General features: G+C 41.8%; 1 protein-coding gene, 1 long non-coding RNA gene and 1 other non-coding gene across 10 annotated transcripts in view; 1 reads left to right on the top strand and 2 right to left on the bottom strand.

The window, feature by feature from the left end:
- ITSN1 (intersectin 1) overlaps positions 1–21,230 on the top strand; it is a 220,478-nt gene that overhangs the window by 8,664 nt on the left and 190,584 nt on the right. The window lies entirely within an intron of this gene.
- LOC102899759 overlaps positions 1–21,230 on the bottom strand; it is a 55,668-nt gene that overhangs the window by 1,655 nt on the left and 32,783 nt on the right. The window contains exons 4-5 of one of the 2 annotated variants that reach the window (XR_006584833.1): positions 5,666–5,850; positions 4,449–4,586 (exon numbers count right to left, since the gene is read on the bottom strand). This is a non-coding gene — a long non-coding RNA (uncharacterized LOC102899759). The remainder of the gene's footprint in view (positions 1–4,448; positions 4,587–5,665; positions 5,851–21,230) is intronic. The other variant, XR_002735795.2, reaches the window with a different exon arrangement.
- Positions 14,427–14,498, bottom strand: TRNAR-CCU. Its single transcript has one exon. It is a non-coding gene; the product is annotated as a tRNA-Arg (tRNA).

Here is a 21,230-nt window from a genome sequence, read left to right as displayed (position 1 = left end):
TTGTTCTCTGCTTTATCCCCAGGATCTAGAACAGTGCATGAGCACTCAGCAGTTGGTTGTCAGCATGCTGAATAGATTAGTGTTTGAGGACCTGATTGTCTGGAGGCCAGAGTCACCCAAGTGCGGTGAGCACGGGAGAGACAGGTGAGGAAGAAAGGGGACGGCTGGTTTGGATTTTATTCAATCAGTGGAAGTAGGAAACTAATGTAAGTTTTAAGCAGGGGAGTCCCATGCTTTGCTTTTGTTTAAAAGGATCACTCTGGGGGCACTTGGATGGCTCAGTCGGTTGGGCATACGACTTCGGCTCAGGTCATGATCTCACAGTTCGTGGGTTCGAGCCCCGCGTTGGGCTGTGTGCTGACAGCTCAGAGCCTGGAGCCTGCTTCGGATTCTGTCTCTCTGTCTCTCTCTGTCTCTCTCTCTCTCTCTCTGTCTCTCTCTCTCTCTCTCTCTCTCTGCCCCTCCCCCACTCATGCTCTCTCTCTCTCTGTCTCTTGGAAATAAATAAATGTTAAAAAAAAAAAAAATTAAAAGGATCACTCTGGATGTCATGTGGGGAATGCCTTGCAGGAGAGCAAGAGAAATGTTGAATTGACTCTACCTTCCATCATCTGTGAATGTTGACATTCTACCTAGCCTTGTGGTTTTTCTTTAGGGTGAAGATACTCTGGATAGGGTGAGAAGCATGGTGATTTGCATACACTTTTTAGCGTTCTCGTTAAACTGCTGCCATCATTGATCAAATCAAATAAAACAATGTAAAGTAAAGATCAGGAATAATTTAACTTTTTAAGCATTAAGTTAATTGGTATTATAAATACAGATTTCTTTTTTTAACGTTTATTTCTGAGAGAGCGCGCAGGCGCGCGCGCGCGCGCGCACACACACACACACACACACACACACACACACACACAAGAGCGCAAGCGCATGCGCAAGCAGGGGAGGGGCAGAGAGAGAGAGGGAGACACAGAATCTGAAGCAGGCTCCAAGCTCAGAGCTGTCAGCATAGAGCCTGATGCAGGGCTCAAACTCATGAACTGCATGACCATGACCTGAGCTGAAGTCAGACACTCAACCAACTGAGCCACCCAGGCACCCCTAAATACAGATTTCTGGTAGAGATTTTCTGTTTACATTTTTTGGTGAAAGAAACTTCAAATATAGGGAACTGAATCCTTAAAATAGGTGTTTTACAGCTTGAGTGTCTATAGCTCTTTGCTTTGAGGAAGGTCTCATTTGTAAACCGCTGCTATTGTCTGTCCAAGCTGGTGTTTTAATTAGTATCAAAGGGAGGGAAATACTGCAGTAATTGTAACCTTACATTACTTCCTTAGTTCAATTAGTTTTAAACCACAGTCATTATCTGTTATCTGTAGTTGTTTTGGTCTCATTAGATGAAGTAATATTGGAGTTGTGATTCGGTATTTTAAAAAATAACGTTTTTTTTTTTTTTCTTCACTCCAAAAGCAATACATGTGTATTGAAGAAAACTTTTGAAAAGAAAAAGAAAAACAAAAGTGGGCCTTTTCTCACTATCCAGAGATGACTATTCATACGCTGTGAGGGGTCAACCTGTTCAAATTTCTCAGGAAGTTCGGTGTGTGAGCTTCTCAGTCTGGGAGGCATGACAGCGTGTTAGGGATCAGGGCACTGAAGAGGGTCCAGGGATGGGGCAACCCAGGGTCTGTCAGACTACTCATTCGTGGCCCTGGGAGGATGCATGTTGCTGTTACTATACCTTCTAGTTCTTCAAGAGAGGCTGGAAATCCAGAAGTACGGCTTTAATATGAAACCTCCCAATTTTTATGTGGGCCACAATTTTTATAAACACACCGGGGTTCAAGCAAAGCAGACCTACTAAGGGCTGACTTCAGTCATTGTCGCCTTACAAGTTTATAATCTCCGTACATACAGTTGTGCAGCCCGTTTTTCACTTAATATATTGGAATATATTCCAGGCCTCAGCAGCTTGCTGCTACTACCCTCCAGTGTGTTCCCCTGGCAGTGTGGACCTATTTTGTGTTCCCTCACCACGATTGGGTAAAACCATTTTTTAAAAATCTAAGTTTTATTTCACTTGCATTTTCCTACTACTACGAGTGAGTGTGAACATTTATCGAATGCGTATTGGCCCTTCTACAGATTTCCTTGATCACCAGCCACCTTGCTAGAACTCTGTGCTCCAGGGGTGTTTTGGTCATTTATTCCATATTTCTCAACATTTATCAACATAACATCATATACAGTTAGTACCACATTAGTCCTGCTAATTGGGCCTAATGGCAGGCATTATCCCCCAAACCTGAGCACACCTGTGACCCATTTGAAAGTACAGTAGTTGGAAAGTTCTGAGTTTGTTCGGTGAACATGTGCCTGTGTCCCGGCATTGCTCTAGATGTCCAGCCTTGACCCAAGACAGAATCTCAGCTCTTTAAGATCTTACGGGTCTTAAATTTTTCATTTCTCTTGGGTTTTTCACATAGACCGATATTTATAAAAGACAATTTTTACTTCTAGAATGTGTAATTTATTTTTAGCTTGTATTACTGAGGTGAACTCCCCAAGTTCTAATCTCTTAAATTCAATTTAATTCTCTCAAGCTCTTTTATTTTTTTTTATTTTTATTTTTTTCAACGTTTATTTATTTTTGCGACAGAGAGAGACAGAGCATGAATGGGGGAGGGGCAGAGAGAGAGGGAGACACAGAATCGGAAACAGGCTCCAGGCTCTGAGCCATCAGCCCAGAGCCTGACGCGGGGCTCGAACTCACGGACCGCGAGATCGTGACCTGGCTGAAGTCGGACGCTTAACCGACTGCGCCACCCAGGCGCCCCTCTCAAGCTCTTTTAAACTCTAGACTCCTAGCAAAAGTCTAAAATGCACCTTATTTTGGTGATGAAAAAACTAAGTACCGGGACTCTGTGGTGGGAGTTTCTGTAGTGTCTGACCCAACACGAATCCCTTATCTGTCCTTTAACCAAACATCCGCTTCCTACCAACTTCTTCGTCCCCACAGATGGTGGAGAGGATTGAACGAGGTCTGGGAACCTGACCCAGGCTAGCCCAACCAGTGTTCCTTTCTTGGAAATTTGCAAATCGCCCCAAAAGAGAGGCGTTTGAGCTTCACATGCTCATAGCCACAAGGTTAAAACACTTGGGAGTCAAAGGCAGTTATGTTCTGTTGTCTGGGGAGAGAGAATGGTGGTTTGTAGATGGAGAGAATAAAGCACGTATCTGGAGAGACGCAGAAAGAGAGAAGAACGCTGCCTGAGTCTGATTGCTTTAAACCTTTTCTTCATTGCTTTCTGGGGCTGGCTGCATTCCTGTTTCTGAGTTCTGTGAAATACTCCTATACTCTCAATATCCCCTCTTCTTTCTCCTTTTGCAGAAGCCTAAGCCAGATGAGGTGGGTTACTGTTCATGTCATCAAGGATCCTTCTCATTCTCGGCACTGTATTCATTTTATAATACTACCTTGTCTCTTACGTTTCTTCTGAGAAAGTTGTGAATTTTTCATTATTTTTTAACCATGTAACAATAACATGGGAAATTAAGGATTGCAGGAAACACAGAAGTACACAATTTAATTCAGGTAATCATGATTTCATTGGAAAGGTCATTTTGCAAATGTGGACGCCACTTCTCACCTCTTTTAAAACCAGTTCAGGGGCACCTGGGTGGCTCAGTCGGTTAAGCATAATCTCTCAGTTTGTGAGTTCGAGCCCTGCGTCGGGCTCTGTGCTGATAGCTCAGAGACTGGAGCCCAGTTCAGGTTCTGTGTCTCCCTCTCCCTCTGCCCCTCCCTTGATCACACTGTGTCTCTCTCTCCCTCAAAATAAATAAACATTTAAAAAAAAATTAAAAAAAAAAGGCACACAAGAAAAACCAGTTCAGATCTTTAGCAGAGGGACAACAGGAAGGAAGAGATTTGGAATGTACTTCCAAATGTCCTAGAATTTCAGTGGTGTTATTTCCCTTCACATACAAATAGCATTTTGGCCTCATGCAAAAAATGATACTAGAGGTATTCACAATGGAAAGTATTGTTGTGTGTTCATGTAGGGGCTGAGTTTGATACCTGTTCAGGTGTGTTCTGGTCAAACCACTGAAACAAGACTCTTGACTTTAATATCTAAATACCAAGAAAATGAATCACAGCTTGATTACCTGGAAGTAGGCTTATCATAGATTAGCTTTCTGTCTCATGGTGATGTCATAAAAACTCAGTGCCAAGTTTAAGTAGTTCACTATTCTAAGAAGTTGGGTGGGGAGGGAAAAAAGAAAAGTGATAGAAAGGGAAGAAAAGGGTTGTAGTAGAGAAGGAAGACAAAATCCATTGCTACAGTTTTCCTTATTTATAACTGTATTTGCTGATCTTTTTTATTTGCACGTGGAAGAAGCACAAACTGTCTTAAGAAAAAAAGAAAATCTATTGACTCACACACCTGTCAAGTCCAAAGGTTCTGATTGGCCTGGCTTGATCACATGCCTGAAGCAGTCCTCATGGCCAAGTGAATGTGGAGCTCTCATGGGCTGTCCTGGGCTTTTGGGTCCATCAGTTGTTGAGACTGGTACCTAAACTCCTGGAATTAACCGAAGGAGGGAAAATGGGTCAACTGGGAGAAGAAGAGTGTTGGGCAGGAAAACACATGCCCAACCCTCTCATCATAAATGATGATCATATGGAAGGGGACTGGTGGTAACCCCTTTTTTTCTTAAATGACAGTCCCCCCCCCCCCTTTTTTTTAAGTTTGTTTATTTTTCTTGAGAGAGAGAGGAAATGAGAATCCCAAGCAGGCTCTGTGCTGTCAGCCCAGAACCCGACGCTAACTAACTAACTTGACTAATCTCACTAACCATGAATGAGATCATGACTTGAGTCTGAATCAAGAGTTGGATGCTGGGGCGCCTGGATGGCTTGGTGGGTTATGCGTCCGACTTCAGCCCAGGTCATGATCTCAGGGTCTGTGAGTTCAAGCCCCGCGTTGGGCTCTGTGCTGACAGCTCAGAGCCTGGAGCCTGTTTCAGATTCTGTGTCTCCCTCTCTCTCTGCCCCTCCGTGTCTCCCTCTCTCTCTGCCCCTCCCCTGTTCATGCTCTGTCTCTCTGTGTCTCAAAAAATAAATAAATGTTAAAAAAAAAAAATTAAAAAAAAAAAAGAGTTGGATGCTTAACCAACTGAGTCCCTCAGGTGCCCCTTGGCTACTTCTGTAATTGCAGATTTTCTCAGAGTTTTTCAGTGCCTAAGGTGTGTTGGCATTCTCTCTGGGCTCATACTTGGAGGCTTTTTAACTTATGCTCATCTGGAACTACTGGAAAAATGTATAATGGAAAAGTTGGAGCTAGAAAGGGGTATCCTTTCTTCACCCATCTGCTTTAAAAATTTTTTTTATTAGACTTCAGGAAAGATAGCAACTTGACCTGTTTCAGAACGGGATGGGCCTATTTTTGAGATTTCTTGTTCTAAGAGACTGATTACAGTAGGTGGCAAGAGCTTATGATACCTTGAAAAATATGTTGCTCGTATTTTTAAAATGCTATAGCGTGACTTATTTCACATGCTCTGATTACAATACTTGCATCCAGAAACTGTAGTTCCTGGGGTCCTCCTCCTCTTTATCTCAAGTTCCTTTCCTCTTAGTTTTGTGACCTTCTGTACGCACCTGGGAACTCAGAGCGTGGCATTTCAGCTGTGTCCTGGCCCAGTGGTCCTTGCATCATCCCTATCCTGCAGACCTGCATTGCTAGACTGATGCAGCTGTGTTCCGTTTCCTGTGTTCGTGCTGGCAAAAGTCAGCTGAAGAGAAGCGTAGGAACTCGGGGACTTCCTTCTCCACTTGGCTGCGACCTGCAAAGTATTCTTTCTCAGCTTTCTCTCCATTCCTCACCACATTTGCCCTTTTCCTCAAGCTTGCCGGGAGGCATCTGAACCTTCACTTTCAGCAGTAATGCTGCCTCCTGTTTGGGCCTGCCGCCCACTTCCCAAGTAGCTTTTGTAAATCTGTCTTACTCACACTTGCTCTCTACTTCTTGCGATTAGAGGGAGAAGGAAGAGGTGGGTGTCTCCTTCCCTCCTCCCCCCGGGTTCTAGATGCTATTCTTTCCTGTTTCCTCTGAGGCTTTGCGCCATTCTCTCATGCTTGCTCCCTTCAGCCTTGCCACAGCTAGATCCCGCTTGACTGTCGTGTGCCAGGTGCTGGGGTAGGAGCCTGGACTACCCCAGTAGAGACAGCTCCCTGTCCTCAATCTATTTATATTTTACTGGGACAGACAGAAATACAGAAAAAAACCCCACCCCGCATAGATAGCTGATTTCCAGCTGTTGTATGTGCCATGATGCAAGCGTTCAGGAGGACCTAATCTAGTTTTAGAGTCCGGGGAAGATGGGGCATGCACTTGAGGTGTGAGCTACGCACAGGAGTCAATCAGGGAAGGGAAGGAAGTTGTTTCCCAGGCTGAGGAACCCGCATGTGAGCAGGGCCCGTACCATGAAGAGCACCGCACATTTGAGAGGAAGGCCACCGTGGCTGCTATTAGGGAACTGGGGGAGGAGGTGAGACCAGTGTAGCTGCTATTAGGACACTGGGGGAGGAGGTGAGACCAGTGTAGCTGCTATTAGGACACTGGGGGAGGAGGTGAGACCAGCCGGTGTGGGGCCTCATAGGCATGTAAAAAAGGCTTGGTGTCAACCCAGAAGCTCTGATCTGAATTAGGCTTGTTCTCTGACTTGTGTGCATTCCTCTGGCCCCTCCGCCCCTTCCATCACCTCCTGCTCCGCTTCTTCCCATTGGTGCTGTACTCCCTCTGTTTCTTGGAGGAGTAGTTTTATGCTGGGTCTCTTTGCTCCTGTTACTTGTAGCGGGGTTCTGCCTCTGCCCCTCCATTGTTGATTCCCATACACAGATTTCCGTCCATTTGTTTCTTGACCTTTCTGTGACTTTCGACACATCTCTTCTTCTTCTTCGTCTTTTTTTTTCTTCTTAATTTTATTTAAGTAATCTCTACATCCAGTGTGAGGCTTGAACTCCCAAACCAGAGATCAAGAGTCCCGTGTTCTTCAGACTGAGCCAGCCAGGCGCCCCTCGGCCCATTTCTTCTTGAAAAACACTGTTCTACTTTGGCTTTCTCTGCCTTATACTCTGTGTTTTTCTTCTCCCTTACATCTAGGACTTCTTAGTCTCTTTTGAGGGCTCTTTACATTGTATGTTGCTGTCTCTAGAGCTGTTACATCTACCCTCTTTTGACCCTCCACTGTCTTCCGGGACAGTCATCTCCCCTGTTGGAGTTTTAGCCACCATGAATAAATCCTGTTATCTGTGTATACCTGGAGTTCTGCCTCCTGAGTTCTAACCCTTTGCCTACAGCAATTATTTATTGAGTACCTACTAAACATCAATAACCATGTTAGATGCTCTGTGGTATAATAAAAAAAAGTGTAGTTGGTCTTTCTCCCTGGTTCCAGACACAGAGCTCGGGAAACCTTTGGAATTTCCTGAGTGGTGGGAGTGTCTTTGTTATTCAAAATTAGCCTCTTTAGATTTTACCTGAGTTTATGCTAATGAAGTGACTTTTAGCCCCTTACCCCCCAACAAGGTAGAGGGACTGGAAATTGAGTTTTATCACGTGGGCAGTGATTTAATTAGTCATGTCTCATAAAGCCCCTTATAAATATGCCAGGATGGTGAGGTTTGGTGAACATTTAGATGTGTAGATGGGTAGGCACAATATTCCACAGAGGAGGAGAGGGCATGGATGCTCTTCAACTCCCCTCCGCCATACTTTGCCCTGAGTCTCTTCCATTTAGTTGTCCCAGAGTTGTATCCTTCATAATAAAACTAATCATAAGTGTGATGAAGTTTTGGGGTGATGGTGGGGTGGTCCAGAGCTGATGGCCAAGAAAGAATTCTTGAAGACGTCTTTGGTGCAAAAAGGTGATTTCATTAAAGCACGGGGACAGAACCCATGGACAGGAAGAGCTGCACTGGGGTCCTGACGGGTAGCTCATTATATATTCTCAGGATGGGAGCGGGTCAGGGATAGAGTAAGTCTCTAAGGTAGTTTGGAAGCAAGGTTTCCAGCACCTTGAGGGGCTAGCTGTTGCTAGGGAAACACCATTTATTACCGTTTAATAAAACCTCAGTCATGAGACCCTTCAGATACATATCGGGGGGTGGGGCATAAGCTTGTGGAGTATGAGTGCCAGCATATATCTTGGGGTAATTGAGATAAGGGAAGTAGACTTACAGGATCCTCAGATCCTCGAGGTTGGGATAATGTTAAGCTAAGATTCTCTTTTGCCCCCTAGCAAAGTGTCGTCATCTAGGCTGCTGAGCTCCCAGAGGGCGGTCACTCTGCCCTTGTCAAGGACTTGTCAGTGGGCTATAGGCAGTAAGGGAATTTAATTTTTCATTTGCCTTAGTTTCCCCACATCACCATGGCAAGCACTTAAACCCCTTCCCTTTGTTCTTGGGGAGCCAGGGATGTCTGAGGAATATCACACATATTCCACCCTGGAGGGAGGGGGCAGTGCTGTTGGTCTGTATTTTGCCCTCAGCTAGCTCCATACTCCCTCATCAGGTATAGTGCTTTCCTAAGATTGGTGAGTAGTTCTAACAAATTACTGAACCTGGGGGAGGGTGGCGGTTGTGGGAACCCCCAAATTTGGAGTCTTCCTGCAGAAGTGCTGGTACTTTAGGGGCTACTTAAGACTTGTGGCTGGTGTCTGAAACGGGACTGAGCCCCTTTACCTGTGGGATCTGTACTAATTCCAGGTAGATAGAGTCAGAATCGAATTTTAGGACACTCAGTTGAAATCAGAGAGCTGTTGTTAGAACTGATCACCTGGCTGTGGAGCATCTCAATCTCTCTGTATGGAATAGACTCAGTACCTGTCTATAAACCAGATAGGTGGACAGATGGTTGCAATGTATCCACGCAAGCTGGCAGCCTGGACCTTTTGTCTCTGATTCTGAAGTTGGTTGCTACATTCTGTCAATTCTTCTGCCCCTGGAACATCTTTTGGTTTCATCTCTTTCTCTCTGTGTCCATCGCTGTTGTCTTAGCCCCGATTTCATCATTTTTCATGTTACCACTTGGCTGTTACTGACTGGTCGGGCTTCTAGTTATTGGGGACCTCACGGAGCTTTATGTGGGTTGTGTTTAAAAAAATTTTTTTTTTCAACGTTTATTTATTTTTGGGACAGAGAGAGACAGAGCATGAACGGGGGAGGGGCAGAGAGAGAGGGAGACACAGAATCGGAAACAGGCTCCAGGCTCTGAGCCATCAGCCCAGAGCCTGACGCGGGGCTCGAACTCACGGACCGCGAGATCGTGACCTGGCTGAAGTCGGACGCTTAACTGACTGCGCCACCCAGGCGCCCCTTGGGTTGTGTTTTTAAATGTATCACTGTTTGCCAGATTAGAAATTAAAATTGAGAAATGTACAAAGTATTTTATTAATGTATTGAAAATACCTGTAATAAACCCACCGCGTGCTTACGTAAATAACAGATTTTTTATGAAAACTGTTTTACAAAAGAAAAAAATAATTTAGTGAGAAGAGAGCATCGTTTTACATTTTTGCAAACCTCTTTTAAAGTCTGGCTTAATAGAAGACAGCTGGCTTTTCATATCTGCTCCTGCAGTCAGTTGGTTGCGAAATGTTGTTTTGGTTGAAGTAGTTGAAAGAAATCTGGCCTTACACAGATAAGTAGTTGGAAAAGCCAGGAGCCTTTTGATGGCATTTTCAGAAAATTGTGGTTATTCTTTGATACCATACCAAAATTTGACACTGCTAGTTTCTTAAGGTTAGTGGCAATGCGGAATCTGAAATTATGTTAGTGAACTTTTCATACTCCGTTACAAAAACATCTATAGTCCATCCTGCTGTTTGGATGACATTTTACACCTTTGTGATTTTGTAACATCATGTGTTGGTCATTCGGAAAATATTAATTCACTGATTTATGTAGATCTTGCAAATGTTGATATGTTTCATTGAATGATACTACTTTAACATCCCATTTGTTAGTATTACCACCCATCTTATTGGAAAAATTTCTCAATGTTAAGAAGTCTAACTCAAAATGACAGATACTAGTTTTCCAAATTCAAAATTTTTGCTCAAAAGCTTAACTTTTATCATTAGCCAAGTTACTATCCGTTTTTCTTGAAGCAATAGGCTCATTTCATTTTTGAGAAACCACCTGCCAAATACTTAAGTCTGAATAAGCCTAGTTTTTCTATTGTTTTGCTAAGTAAAAATTGTGTTCCATGAAAAAAGTGCCTAATTCAGCTTGCAACTCATTTGCACAACTGTGTTTTCTTAAGACATCGGTCGTAGTCTGTGTGCCATAGGGATGCTTTATGATTACTTCCCTTTTATTTTTATTTTTATTTATTTTTTATTTATTTATTTTTGATTTTTTCTTAATGTTTTTATTTATTTTTGAGACAGAGAGAGACAGAGCATGAGCAGGGAAGGGGCAGAGAGAGAGGGAGACACAGAATCGGAAGCAGGCTCCAGGCTCTGAGCCATCAGCACAGAGCCCAATATGGGGCTCGAACTCACAGACTGTGAGATCATGACCTGAGCCGAAGTTGGACGCTCAACCGACTGAGCCACCCAGGCGCCCCGATTACTTTCCTTTTAGTCATACAAATAATAAACACATTTATTCAAGGGTTGAGATTTAGTAGTTATCATTCCTAATGACTTATCAAGGACCTTCTGAAGCAAAACTGATTTTTTTTTGAGATAGAGAACACGAGTTGGGGGGAGGGGCAGAGAGAGAGGGAGCGAGAACCCCAAGCAGGCTCCACAGGTCAGCGCAGAGCCCGATATGGGGCTTGAACTCACGAACCGTGAGTGAGATCATGACCTGAACCAAAGTCGGATGCTTAAATGACTGAGCCACCCAGGCACCCCCTGATTTTATTTAACGTGTGTGTGGCAGTGAGGAATACGTAACCACCAGTACAGTTTGGTGCCACTGCTAAGGTGGCGGCAGTTTACCCAGCCTTGTATTTGTGTCACTGCAAGTGTAAACACAATGAAAATAATGTCTGGGTACCATTATGGTCATAGTTTTGGCCTTTTGACCCTTTGAAATGGTCTTGGGAACTCCAGAGACCCAGGAACCACCTTGAGAATTCTTACCTTATAAAATTTAAACCTTTTTGCCCAGTTTATTTTTTTATTATTTTTTAAAAACGTAAAAAAAAAAAATTTTTTTATGTTTATTTTTTGACAGAGCAAGCCAGGGAGGGGCAGAGAGAAAGGGAGAGAGAGAGAATCCCAAGCAGGCTTCACATTGCCAGCACAGAGCCCTACATGGGGTTCCGTCTCATGAACCATGAGATCATGACCCAAGCCGAAATCAGGAGTCAGATGCTTAAACGACTGAGCCACCCAGATGCCCCAAGAGGAAAGTACTTTACATTCCTCTTGTGGACTTAAATGTATTCATGTTAGTGTATTGCATGTTGAACCTTCATACCTCTAATTAAATGAAACATGTCAGCAAATAGGTGGTAGGATATATATAGAGAGAGCCTCCAGCAGAGCCTTCTGCTGTGTCAGATGTAAGATTATACTTAGGTCTGGCCCAAGGAATAAACTAATTTTCCTTTATAAGTAGACAAATGGTACCTGTTTTCCTAATCAGGAGACTCTCCTGGTATCATCTAGATTTTGGGTTATATGCAGTTGAGTTCATCAGATAAGTGACCTGTAGGTAAGTAATCAGAGTTGCTTTTAGCTTTTATAGAATTTGCTTTAGAATGGCTTCTGGTATTATCTGACTCACACCCATGACTTCACACATACACAGGAATGTTTACTGAGTACCTGTCATGTCTCATGTGTTTGGCAAGAAACTTTCCCTATGTCCTGTCTAAAATTGGTTTTCTGTAAAGCTGTGAGATAGATGGTAAATACCCTTATGTTACAGATGAGAAAACAACCTCAATTTGCTATCATTTGTCATAATGAAAACATTCCAAAGGACACATTGGGTAGCTGAACTTAAATAAAAAATTCTTGAATTACCACAAAAGTAGATAGGAGTATTACAACATTATGAAATGAAATTTGGTATAAATGAGCATTTATCATGATTTCAGGCTTTAGTCTACCTTTTAATTCTAAAAGGAGCAGGAATTGTCCGTAAAGGATTTTTTAAATACAACCTAAAGTTCTTTCACATTCTGAGGGCCCATAACTCTAGACAGGTATAGCAATGCTGGATTCATTAGGCGGTCATGCGTGTAATTATTCCTCAGAAAATGAAATCTATAAACTCTGGCATTGTGCTTATATTGGTTTTGTTATAAAATACTTTACCTTTTAGATTTCTTCTCAAGTTTGAGATTTAGTTTACAAAACCACTAACTGGTGTATAATTATATTGGAAATTTGAATTAGAAGGGCCTTTAGGGCCTGGCTTTGCTGGTAACTGTAACCTCTTATAATTGCTGTCAAGATGTGATCTAGACACCCTTGGAAATAGACAGTTGAGTCACAGTATCCTGAATAGTCTTTTGTCAGATTCAAAAATGTTAGAAAAGATCTAAATTGGAATGATAAAATGGCATTCACCCATCTGGTTTTGGGTTTACTTCTTTGTGACATTTCTAAACCTGATTTTTTTTTTTTTTTAAGTTTTATTTTTTTTGAGAGAGATGGAGAGAGAACACACTCGAACAGGGGAGGAACCTACTCACCGTGAGATCATGAACTGAGCTGAAATCAAGAGTCAGCCACTCAACCGACTGAGCCACCCAGGTGCCCCCCTAAATCTGATTAAGAGGCAAGTTCTAGGGGTACCTGGGTGGCTCAGTCGATTGAGCATCTGACTCTTGATTTCAGCTCAGGTCATGATCCCCCAGGGTCATGGGATGGAGCCCCAGTCAGGCTTTGCGCTGAGTGTGGAGCTTGCTTAAGATTCTCTCTCTCCTTCTCTGCCCCTCTCCCCCATGCTCGTGAGTGCTTGCTCTCTTTCTCTGTGTCTTTTTTTTTTTTTTTTTAATGTTTGTTTATTTTTGAGAGAGAGAGAGAGCAGGGGAGGGGCAGAGAGAGAGGGAGACAGAATCCCAGGCAGGCTCCATGCTGTCAGCACAGAGCCTGACATGGGGCTTGAACCCATGAATCATGAGATCATGACCTGAGCGGAAACCAAGAGTTGGACGCTTAACCAACTGAGCCACCCAGGCGCCCCTCTATGTCTCTCTTTAAAAAAAAAAAAAAAAAAAAAAAAGATTTGTACAGACAGTGGAGAGCTGGAACTTGAAAGTAATATATCAAAATGTAGCTACTAACATTTTAAGTCCTGAGTTATGTAACTGTGCAAGATTTATTGTTATTTCATGATTGTACAGCAAAGGGATTAAAAGCACAAATTTTGAAGCAAAACTGCTCAGCTGTTGACTGCATAACCATAAGCTAGCTATTTCACTTTGCTATACCTCTGTTTCCTCATCTGTATAATGGGGTTGATTATAGTTCTTACCTTGTATGGTTGTTGTGAGGATGTTAAAGCATCTAGCACAGTGCTTCACTAAATAGTAAGTGCTTATTATGAGAAATGACTATTATCATCACCATCTTTATTTTGTTATCATCAGTGATCCAATCCTGGATTTGTAATTTAAAACAAAAATGAAGGTGTTATATAGTCTGTTTGCCAGTTGATTCTGTGACCATTTTTAATTTCTCAGTTCTTTTTGTCATGTGGAAGGTTGGTATTGGTTTTAAGCTTGGTAGAGAGAGGAGGATCAGATCCGTGGTTGGTTTAAAGTGCTTTCATGTACTGGTAAAACATAATTAGACGTAAGAATTTTTAACAATCCAACAACAAAAAGAACCCAGTTTTTAAAATGGGCAAAAGACATGAATAGGCATTTCTCCAAAGAAGATCTACAAATAGCAAACAACGCTTTTAGTTGTTAGAGAAATAGAAATCAAAACTGAGATGCCATTTCACACCCATTAGGATGGCTATCATAAAAGAAAAAAAAAAAGGAAAATGACAAGTGTTGGCAAGAATGTGGAGAAACTGGAAGCCTTATACGTTAGTGGTAGGAATGTAAAATGGCACTGCTGTAACAGAACAGTTTTGTAGTTTCTTAAAAGCTAAATATAGAGATACAGAGTTATCATATGGCCGTAGCAATTCTATCCCTAGGTATATATCCCAAAGGATTGAAAACAGGTGTTGAGACAAAAACTTACAGATCCTCATTCATTTTCTTTTGGGATGATGATAATATTCTGGAATTCATTGTTGGTTATGGTTGCACAATGCTGTGAATATATTAAATGTCATTGAATTATACATTTCATAGTGGTTAAAATGGTAATTTTTGTTATATGTGTTCACTATTTATTTATTTATTCATGTATTTACTGATTTTAAGTAAGGTCAGTGCCCAACATGGGGCTTGAACTCATGACCCTGAGATGAGGAGTCACATGCTGTCCCACTGAGCCAGCCAGGCACCCCTGTGTTCACAATTTTTAAAATGGAAAGAAATTAAACATACCATTTAGTCTACCATAGTGGCAATTTTGTCAAAATATTTTCTTAAACTATTTTTCTGTAATTTTAGGATAGGATCATTTGCAGTTCATATATAGTTCAATGAAACGTATTGTAATTTTTCTTATGTAGATCTAGAAAAGGTAGAAGATGAAAGCCATGAGAATTTTGATACTCATTCTTTCCTTAGTGCAGAGGTTCTCAGAGTGTGGTCTGGAGCCTCTGGGGACTCATTGAGACAATATAAAACAGTCTGCAAGTTCAGATTATTTTTATAATGATAGTGGTTATTTCCTCTTTTTATTCTCATTCTCTGTAGGTGCACAGCCTGGTTTTCTAGTGGCTGTATGATGTTTGAGGACATCATCTCTTTGATGGCTAATGGTTTATGTGCTTGTATATGTCTGTTTCTTATAAGTTTCTAAGGTAAATTCTTTGGGATCCTCAATTTTTAAAGAGTATAAAAGAGTCCTGAAGCCAGAAATGTAGAGAACCAATGTCTTAGTGAACATGTTATATGCTAATAATAAAAAATTATGTATGCAGTGCTTGTGTTATGCAGTTTTGGAAATACAGGGAGAATAAATTGTCAGCCAAATGATTTTTTGTGGTTGTTTTATGTCTTTATTCCTCAGAGATGATTAGATTCGGAACCAAGGTGTTCTTTTTGAGACACTGTAAGTCTCTAGTTTAGGAAAAGGATCTCAGTTACTGAGAAAGTTTATGGTTGTGAATTTGAACAACTTTTACAATAGAAGTGATACCAGATACGGTGATTAATTTTACCATATTCAGTTCCCCCAGACTTTTGTAATCTGTGATGCCTTTGAAGTATAATAACAACTAATGTTTACTGAACACTTACTGTGTTTTCCCATGTAATGATTCATCTTCTCCTCCCAACAACTCTGCAGAATAGGTACTGTTATAATGGTTAGTTAACTTGCCCATGATCCCACAACCAGAAAGTGGCAGATCTGGTATTAGGGCCCATGCAGTCTGACTGGAGTCTGTGCTGTGAACCACTGTGCCATTTGCTATCTCTGCCTACGCGTGCTGTATAAATACTAGCTCTCTGGGAGTATATATAGGAAGTTCCCATTCAGAGGGCTCATACTTCAACCTCTTTGTTGTACAGTTGACTCATGAACAACGAGGGGGTTAGGGGTGCTAACCCTTAGACGGTCAAAAATCCAGATATACTTTTTCACTCCCCCAAAACTTAACTGGAAATAGCCTACTGTTGACTGGAAGCCTTACTGATAACGTAAACAGACTAGTGACACATACTTTGTGTGCTATGTGTATTATACACTGTATTCTTAAAGTAAGAGAGAGGAAAGAAAATGCTACTGGGAGAATCACAAAGAGGAGAAAATACATTTATAGTCTATATGGTACGGGAAAAATCTGCATATAAGTGGACCCATGCGGTTGAACCCAGTTAATGGGTCAGTTGTACTGCATGGCAGTGGTGGCATAATTGGGAGGCGTCCTGGGCCTGGTGCCTAAGCCAAGGGCACCAGCAAAGAGCTGGAGGTAGTTGGAGGAGAGACGGGAGCTGTGAGGGCCAGACTCATGCCCAGGGTGCTTCTGGTCCAGACTTTTAATTGGATGTTTCTTTTCTTAGAGATTGGCTCTGCTTATGGCCTCTAAGAGGATATCTCCTCTTTTCTATCTTTGGAACAAGATAGATTTTCACAGTTTTCTCCTAGTCTCTGTCTTTGAGGCAAGCACTTACTCCATTTGAACTTTTCTGACGGTTTTTACTAAAAACTAGAAATGAGAAAATTGAAATGGGGAGGGTGTTCAAAGATACCCTTTTAGGAAAGTAACTCAGAACTAAATAAGCACAAATGTGGTACCGATGGGGGTCTTTGGAATTCAAATAATCAAGGTACTTCTGTAAGAGGGTAACTTGGCCTTGGTGTGGGCCCCTCCAGGCTCATCCTCTTTGGAGCTAGGCTGGGTGCTTTCTTTTTTTTTTTTTTTTTAATGTTTATTTATTTTTGAGAGAGAGAGAGAGAGAGAGAGAGAGAGAGAGAGCACATGAGCGGGGGAGGAGCAGAGAGAGAAGGAGACACAGAATCCGAAGCAGGCTCCAGGCTTTGAGCTGTCAGCACTGAGCCCGACACGGGGCTTGAACTCACAGACTGCGAGATCATGACCTGAGCTGAAGTCAGACGACGTTCAGCTGAGTCACCCAGGCGCCCCTAGGCTGGGTGCTTTGCTAGGAGAAGTAAGCCAGGCCTCTGGCCTTGAGCTAGAAGGGGGGAATGTCAACCGGAACCTGCCTTAGGAGTAGAGGATGTGCCCTCCTACCTCCTGTTTTGCTTCCGCTTGTCAGTCTTACTGCCACAGATCCCTTTCTAGCACCAAGAGCCATACTGGCGTGAAGTAGGAAGCAGGGATGGGGTCTGAGGATATTCCCCGCAGTTAGTGTGAAGGGGAGGCTCCATTAGTGTTAAAATTAGGCGTTACAGTACTTTCTCTTTCCAGTTGTACTTCCCTTGAAAGATTTTCTTTGCTCTGTGGCCATATCCGTTACTCTGTCCTGAACTCCTTGGGGGGGCAGGGAGGTGGGGCGGAGGGGAGCTCAGCTGTACAGGTGGCAGGCCCGGAGCCTCCCAGCGGAGTAGAGGGAGCCAGAGCCTATGCTGGAGTCCAGCAGAAATGCTTGCAGGTGGCCCCTCCTTGCTGCTTCTTGGAACACCTCTGATTTAAAAGGTTTTTGGAGCTGAATCTTTAAAAAGAATTCTGTGCAGAATCCTAAAGATGCTGACTGTAGGGGCCCGGGCACTGGGAGGAAGGAGAGCAGGTGTTCCCTCTCACGGTTCCTTTCCGTCATTGGTGGCCACGGGGCGCGATCCAGTTGTGTTCATGACTACTGTCCCAACATTCTGGTTCGTTTGTGTATATCAAAAGCAGGGAGAGAAGAAGTACATTCAGCTTTTATTATATACCTGCATGAAAAAGGGCTGTTTGTGCCAGTATTTTCATTTAAGCCTTCATGTTTGTGGATTTATTTTGTACTTTTCAATTTTTTTTAATTACACAAAATAACATGTTTCTGGTATTACAGTCTGAGTGGCTTCATATTTACTCAGCTGCCCGAGTCAGAAGCTTATACCTCATCCTGAATTCCTTAACCCCCTTGTAATTATGGACTATTGATCTGGCTTAGTTCTCAAAGATCCCTCACTCCACTCCTGCACCAACCTTGGACCTGGTCTCTCTCCAGCCAGTTTTGCCCTCTTTTCATATCTTTTTCCACTGAAGCCCCAGTTTTCAAGCTTTCTCATGTTAGGAGCCCTTCATTCAACTGAGGAGCCCCAAGTAGCTTTTGTTTATGTAGGTTCTGTTTATTGATATTTATTATAATAACATTAAAACTGAGAAATTACTCATTTTTAAACTTTTTGTTCATTAGTTCATTTAAAACAAATAAACCTATTACAAGTTTGGAGAAAGGCATCACAGTTAATTACACGACTTTGCTGGAACTGTGAACAACTTTTGACAAAACTCAAAACAGTGTTCTCTTGAATTATACTCCCAGCAAATTGAATGTATAGGAGAACCTTGCACAGTCTTGTGTGGTTATCTGTAAGATGGAATTTGGTTTTAGGCTCAGATAATTATAAATGGATTTTCTCCCCTATGTGAATGTCCAGAGACATTTGGAAGTTACATGGGATAATTCCTCGTATGAGACTGTTCTGAGCAGCCTGTTAAATGCCAGTGGTACCTCCCAGTGAATGTGACAAGCAAAAATACTAGGTTTTCCAATATCCATTGTGGAACTGCACACACCCATTGAGAACCACTGATTAACGGAATCTTGACTGGGTTTAAAAAATTTTTTCTTTAATGTGGGATGATCATTTTAAAAATAAATTACATTATAAAAGAACATCAAAAAGGAAGGACAAGTGCCTGTAATCCCACCACCCAATATAACCAATATTAATATTTTGTTCCATATTTGTGTTGCCTTTTTTTGATTCTTCTATAGATAATTTTTCCCATTCAAAAAATGGGACCATTTAGGGACACCTGTGTAGCTCAGTTGGTTAAGCGTCCAACTTCCACTCAGGTCATGATCTCACGGTTTGTGGGTTCAAGCCCCGCATTGAGCTCTGTGCTGACAGCGCAGAGCCTGGAGCCTGCTTCGGATTCTGTGACTCCCTCTCTCTCTCTCTCTCTCTCTCTCTCTCTCTCTCTCTCTCTCTCCCTCCCTCCGCTCCCCTGATCGTGTTCTCTCTCTCTCTCTCTCTCTCTCTCCTCTCTCAAAAACAAATAAATATTAAAGAAAATGAGATCATTTATAAATTATTTTTTTTTACTTGGCTTGATGCTACCTGATTTTACCTAATTCATATGCCTCTTTGAAAATCATAACATCATTTTTATTCTTGAATTGATCGTAAAATTAGCATAATCTCATGTAACGTGTAGGGGTACCTGGGTGGCTCATTCGGTTAAGCCTCTGTCTTCAGCTCAGGTCATGATCTCAGGATTCACGAGTTTGAGCCCCACGTTGGGCTCCCTGTTGTCAGCGCTGAGCCTGCTTCAGATCCTCTATTCCTCTCTCTCTCTGCCCCTCCTCCGCTTGTGCTCTCTCTTAAAAATAGATAAGTATTTTATAAAAAGAAATAAAATCATAACATTTTTATTATTGATTTGATTGTAAAATTAGCACAATCTCATGTAAGGTGCAAATAATGCATACTCATGTCTCCTTTTAAGAGTAAAAGTGGTGTTCACATTGGGACAAGGGTGGAGGGATCAGAGCAAAGCCTGGATTTGTACAGAGTTGGGTGGCATTGAACAAGTGACTTACCTCTCAAACTCCACCCAGTTTTCTTGTCTCTAACAAGTATTAGAGATAATGCATGTTTTAAAGTTCCCGCCCTAGGGGTGCCTGGGTGGCTCAATCAGTTAAGCTCTGACTTTGGCTCAGGTCATGATCTCACAGTCTATGGGGTTGAACCCTGCATCGGGCTCTGTGCTGACAGCTCAGAGCCTGGAGCCTGCTTCAGATTCTGTGTCTCCCTTTCTCTCTGCCCCTACCCTGGTTGCACTCTGTCTCTCTCTGTCTCTCAAAAATAAACATTTAAATGAATGAATGAATGAATGAATGAATGAATAAAATAAAGTTCCTGCCCCAGGATAGAGGGAGATCCCTATCTGGCCCCTTGCTGATACAAGTGGAATGCAAGCTTCTGGAGGGCAGGGTGGACGTCTTACATACCTTTTTTTTTTGGTCTCTAGCACTAGCTCAGTACTTGATTCATCAATCCATCGAACAAATGCATGTGGCAAAAATTTGTTACTCTGTCTGATGGTGAATAAACCTTGTTTTCTTTCTATCATGCTTATACCTCCATCACAGGTAAACAACTATATTAATTATCATGTCAAATCTCAATAAATCTTGCCCCAAATGGGGTCATTCATTAGTTCAGGATAAAGATGTTTCTGAAGTTTTAGGCACACCTGATTGTTGCATTAATCTAGCTATGGCTTGAACATTATTATTACTCAGTATTCTGGCTAATTGATTGTGCAGCCCTACCATTGACACGTGTAATTAAATGAGCTTGCATTTAGCGTGTTCCTGAAGCCAGTTGTGTTTACCTCAGAGGCTGTCGGCTTGAAACCATGTCTTTAGGACTCACTGGTCCCTTTAAGACATCTTCACAGGTATGCTTTTCTTTCATTGTGGATCTTTTCTTCTTTCAAAATTTTATTTGCAGCTGTTAAGATAGGAGATTTAACTGTTCAGTCCCCTTGAATGTTTTAATTTTGTTACTATTGGAATTCTGAAAAATTTAATCTGAAAAATGATTGGACTGTTTTTAGGAGAGTTTCTGGATTCAGAAAGGCCCAAAGCATAGAGGCTGAAATAGTGGTTCTTAGCCTTTCGCATGCATCAGAATCACCTGAAAGACTTGATAAAAAGTCAGGTTGGTGCCCACCTGGTTTCTTATTCACCATGTCAGAGCAGGGCCCAAGAATTTGCATTCTAACCAGCTCATTCTATATCCCAGTAGAGCAGGTCAGGGACCAGACTCTGGCAACCACTGGGCTAAAGTGTTATTGAAGTCACCTAAGGTGACAATATGGAGGGAGATGATGGAGCCCAGTGTGTTTCAGGAAAGTCCCTTTGTGCTCCCTGAAGATATTAGAATAATAAAGAAAAACTAGTTTTGGAACAGGAAGAGAAGGCAAACATGGGCATAAATCCTTGAAAATACTGTATGATAGTTGGTATGGTTAAAATCAAGATAGCACAAGAGGGTTGGGAATAACTTAATTTTTAAAAGTTTATTTTACCTTTTAAAAAGTAAGTAATGAAATGCATGTTCACAAGGGAAAGTATATAAATACAGAAAATTTTCTATTCTAGAAGAGAAGAGAAAATTCCTCATTATAATTTTGTCACTTGAAGATGTCTTCTGTTATTTTTTTTTATAATTTCCATTCAGTAAGTCTTTTATGCGCAAAATCTTTTATGCATATTCTCTTTTGATTTTGTCCCCTCAAATGAAGTTTTAATTATCCAACAATATATGCTCATTATAATGAAAGAAAAAAGATCATAAAGAACACTTAATCTTTCCAGACAGACACACTGCTTTTAACTTCCTGAAATTTTATCATTAGAGATCTTCCTATGAAGATACCT

Source organism: Felis catus, chromosome C2, assembly GCF_018350175.1.
Source record: "Felis catus isolate Fca126 chromosome C2, F.catus_Fca126_mat1.0, whole genome shotgun sequence".
Lineage (NCBI taxonomy): Eukaryota > Metazoa > Chordata > Mammalia > Carnivora > Felidae > Felis > Felis catus.
This window is presented reverse-complemented; position numbering and strand designations above follow the sequence as displayed.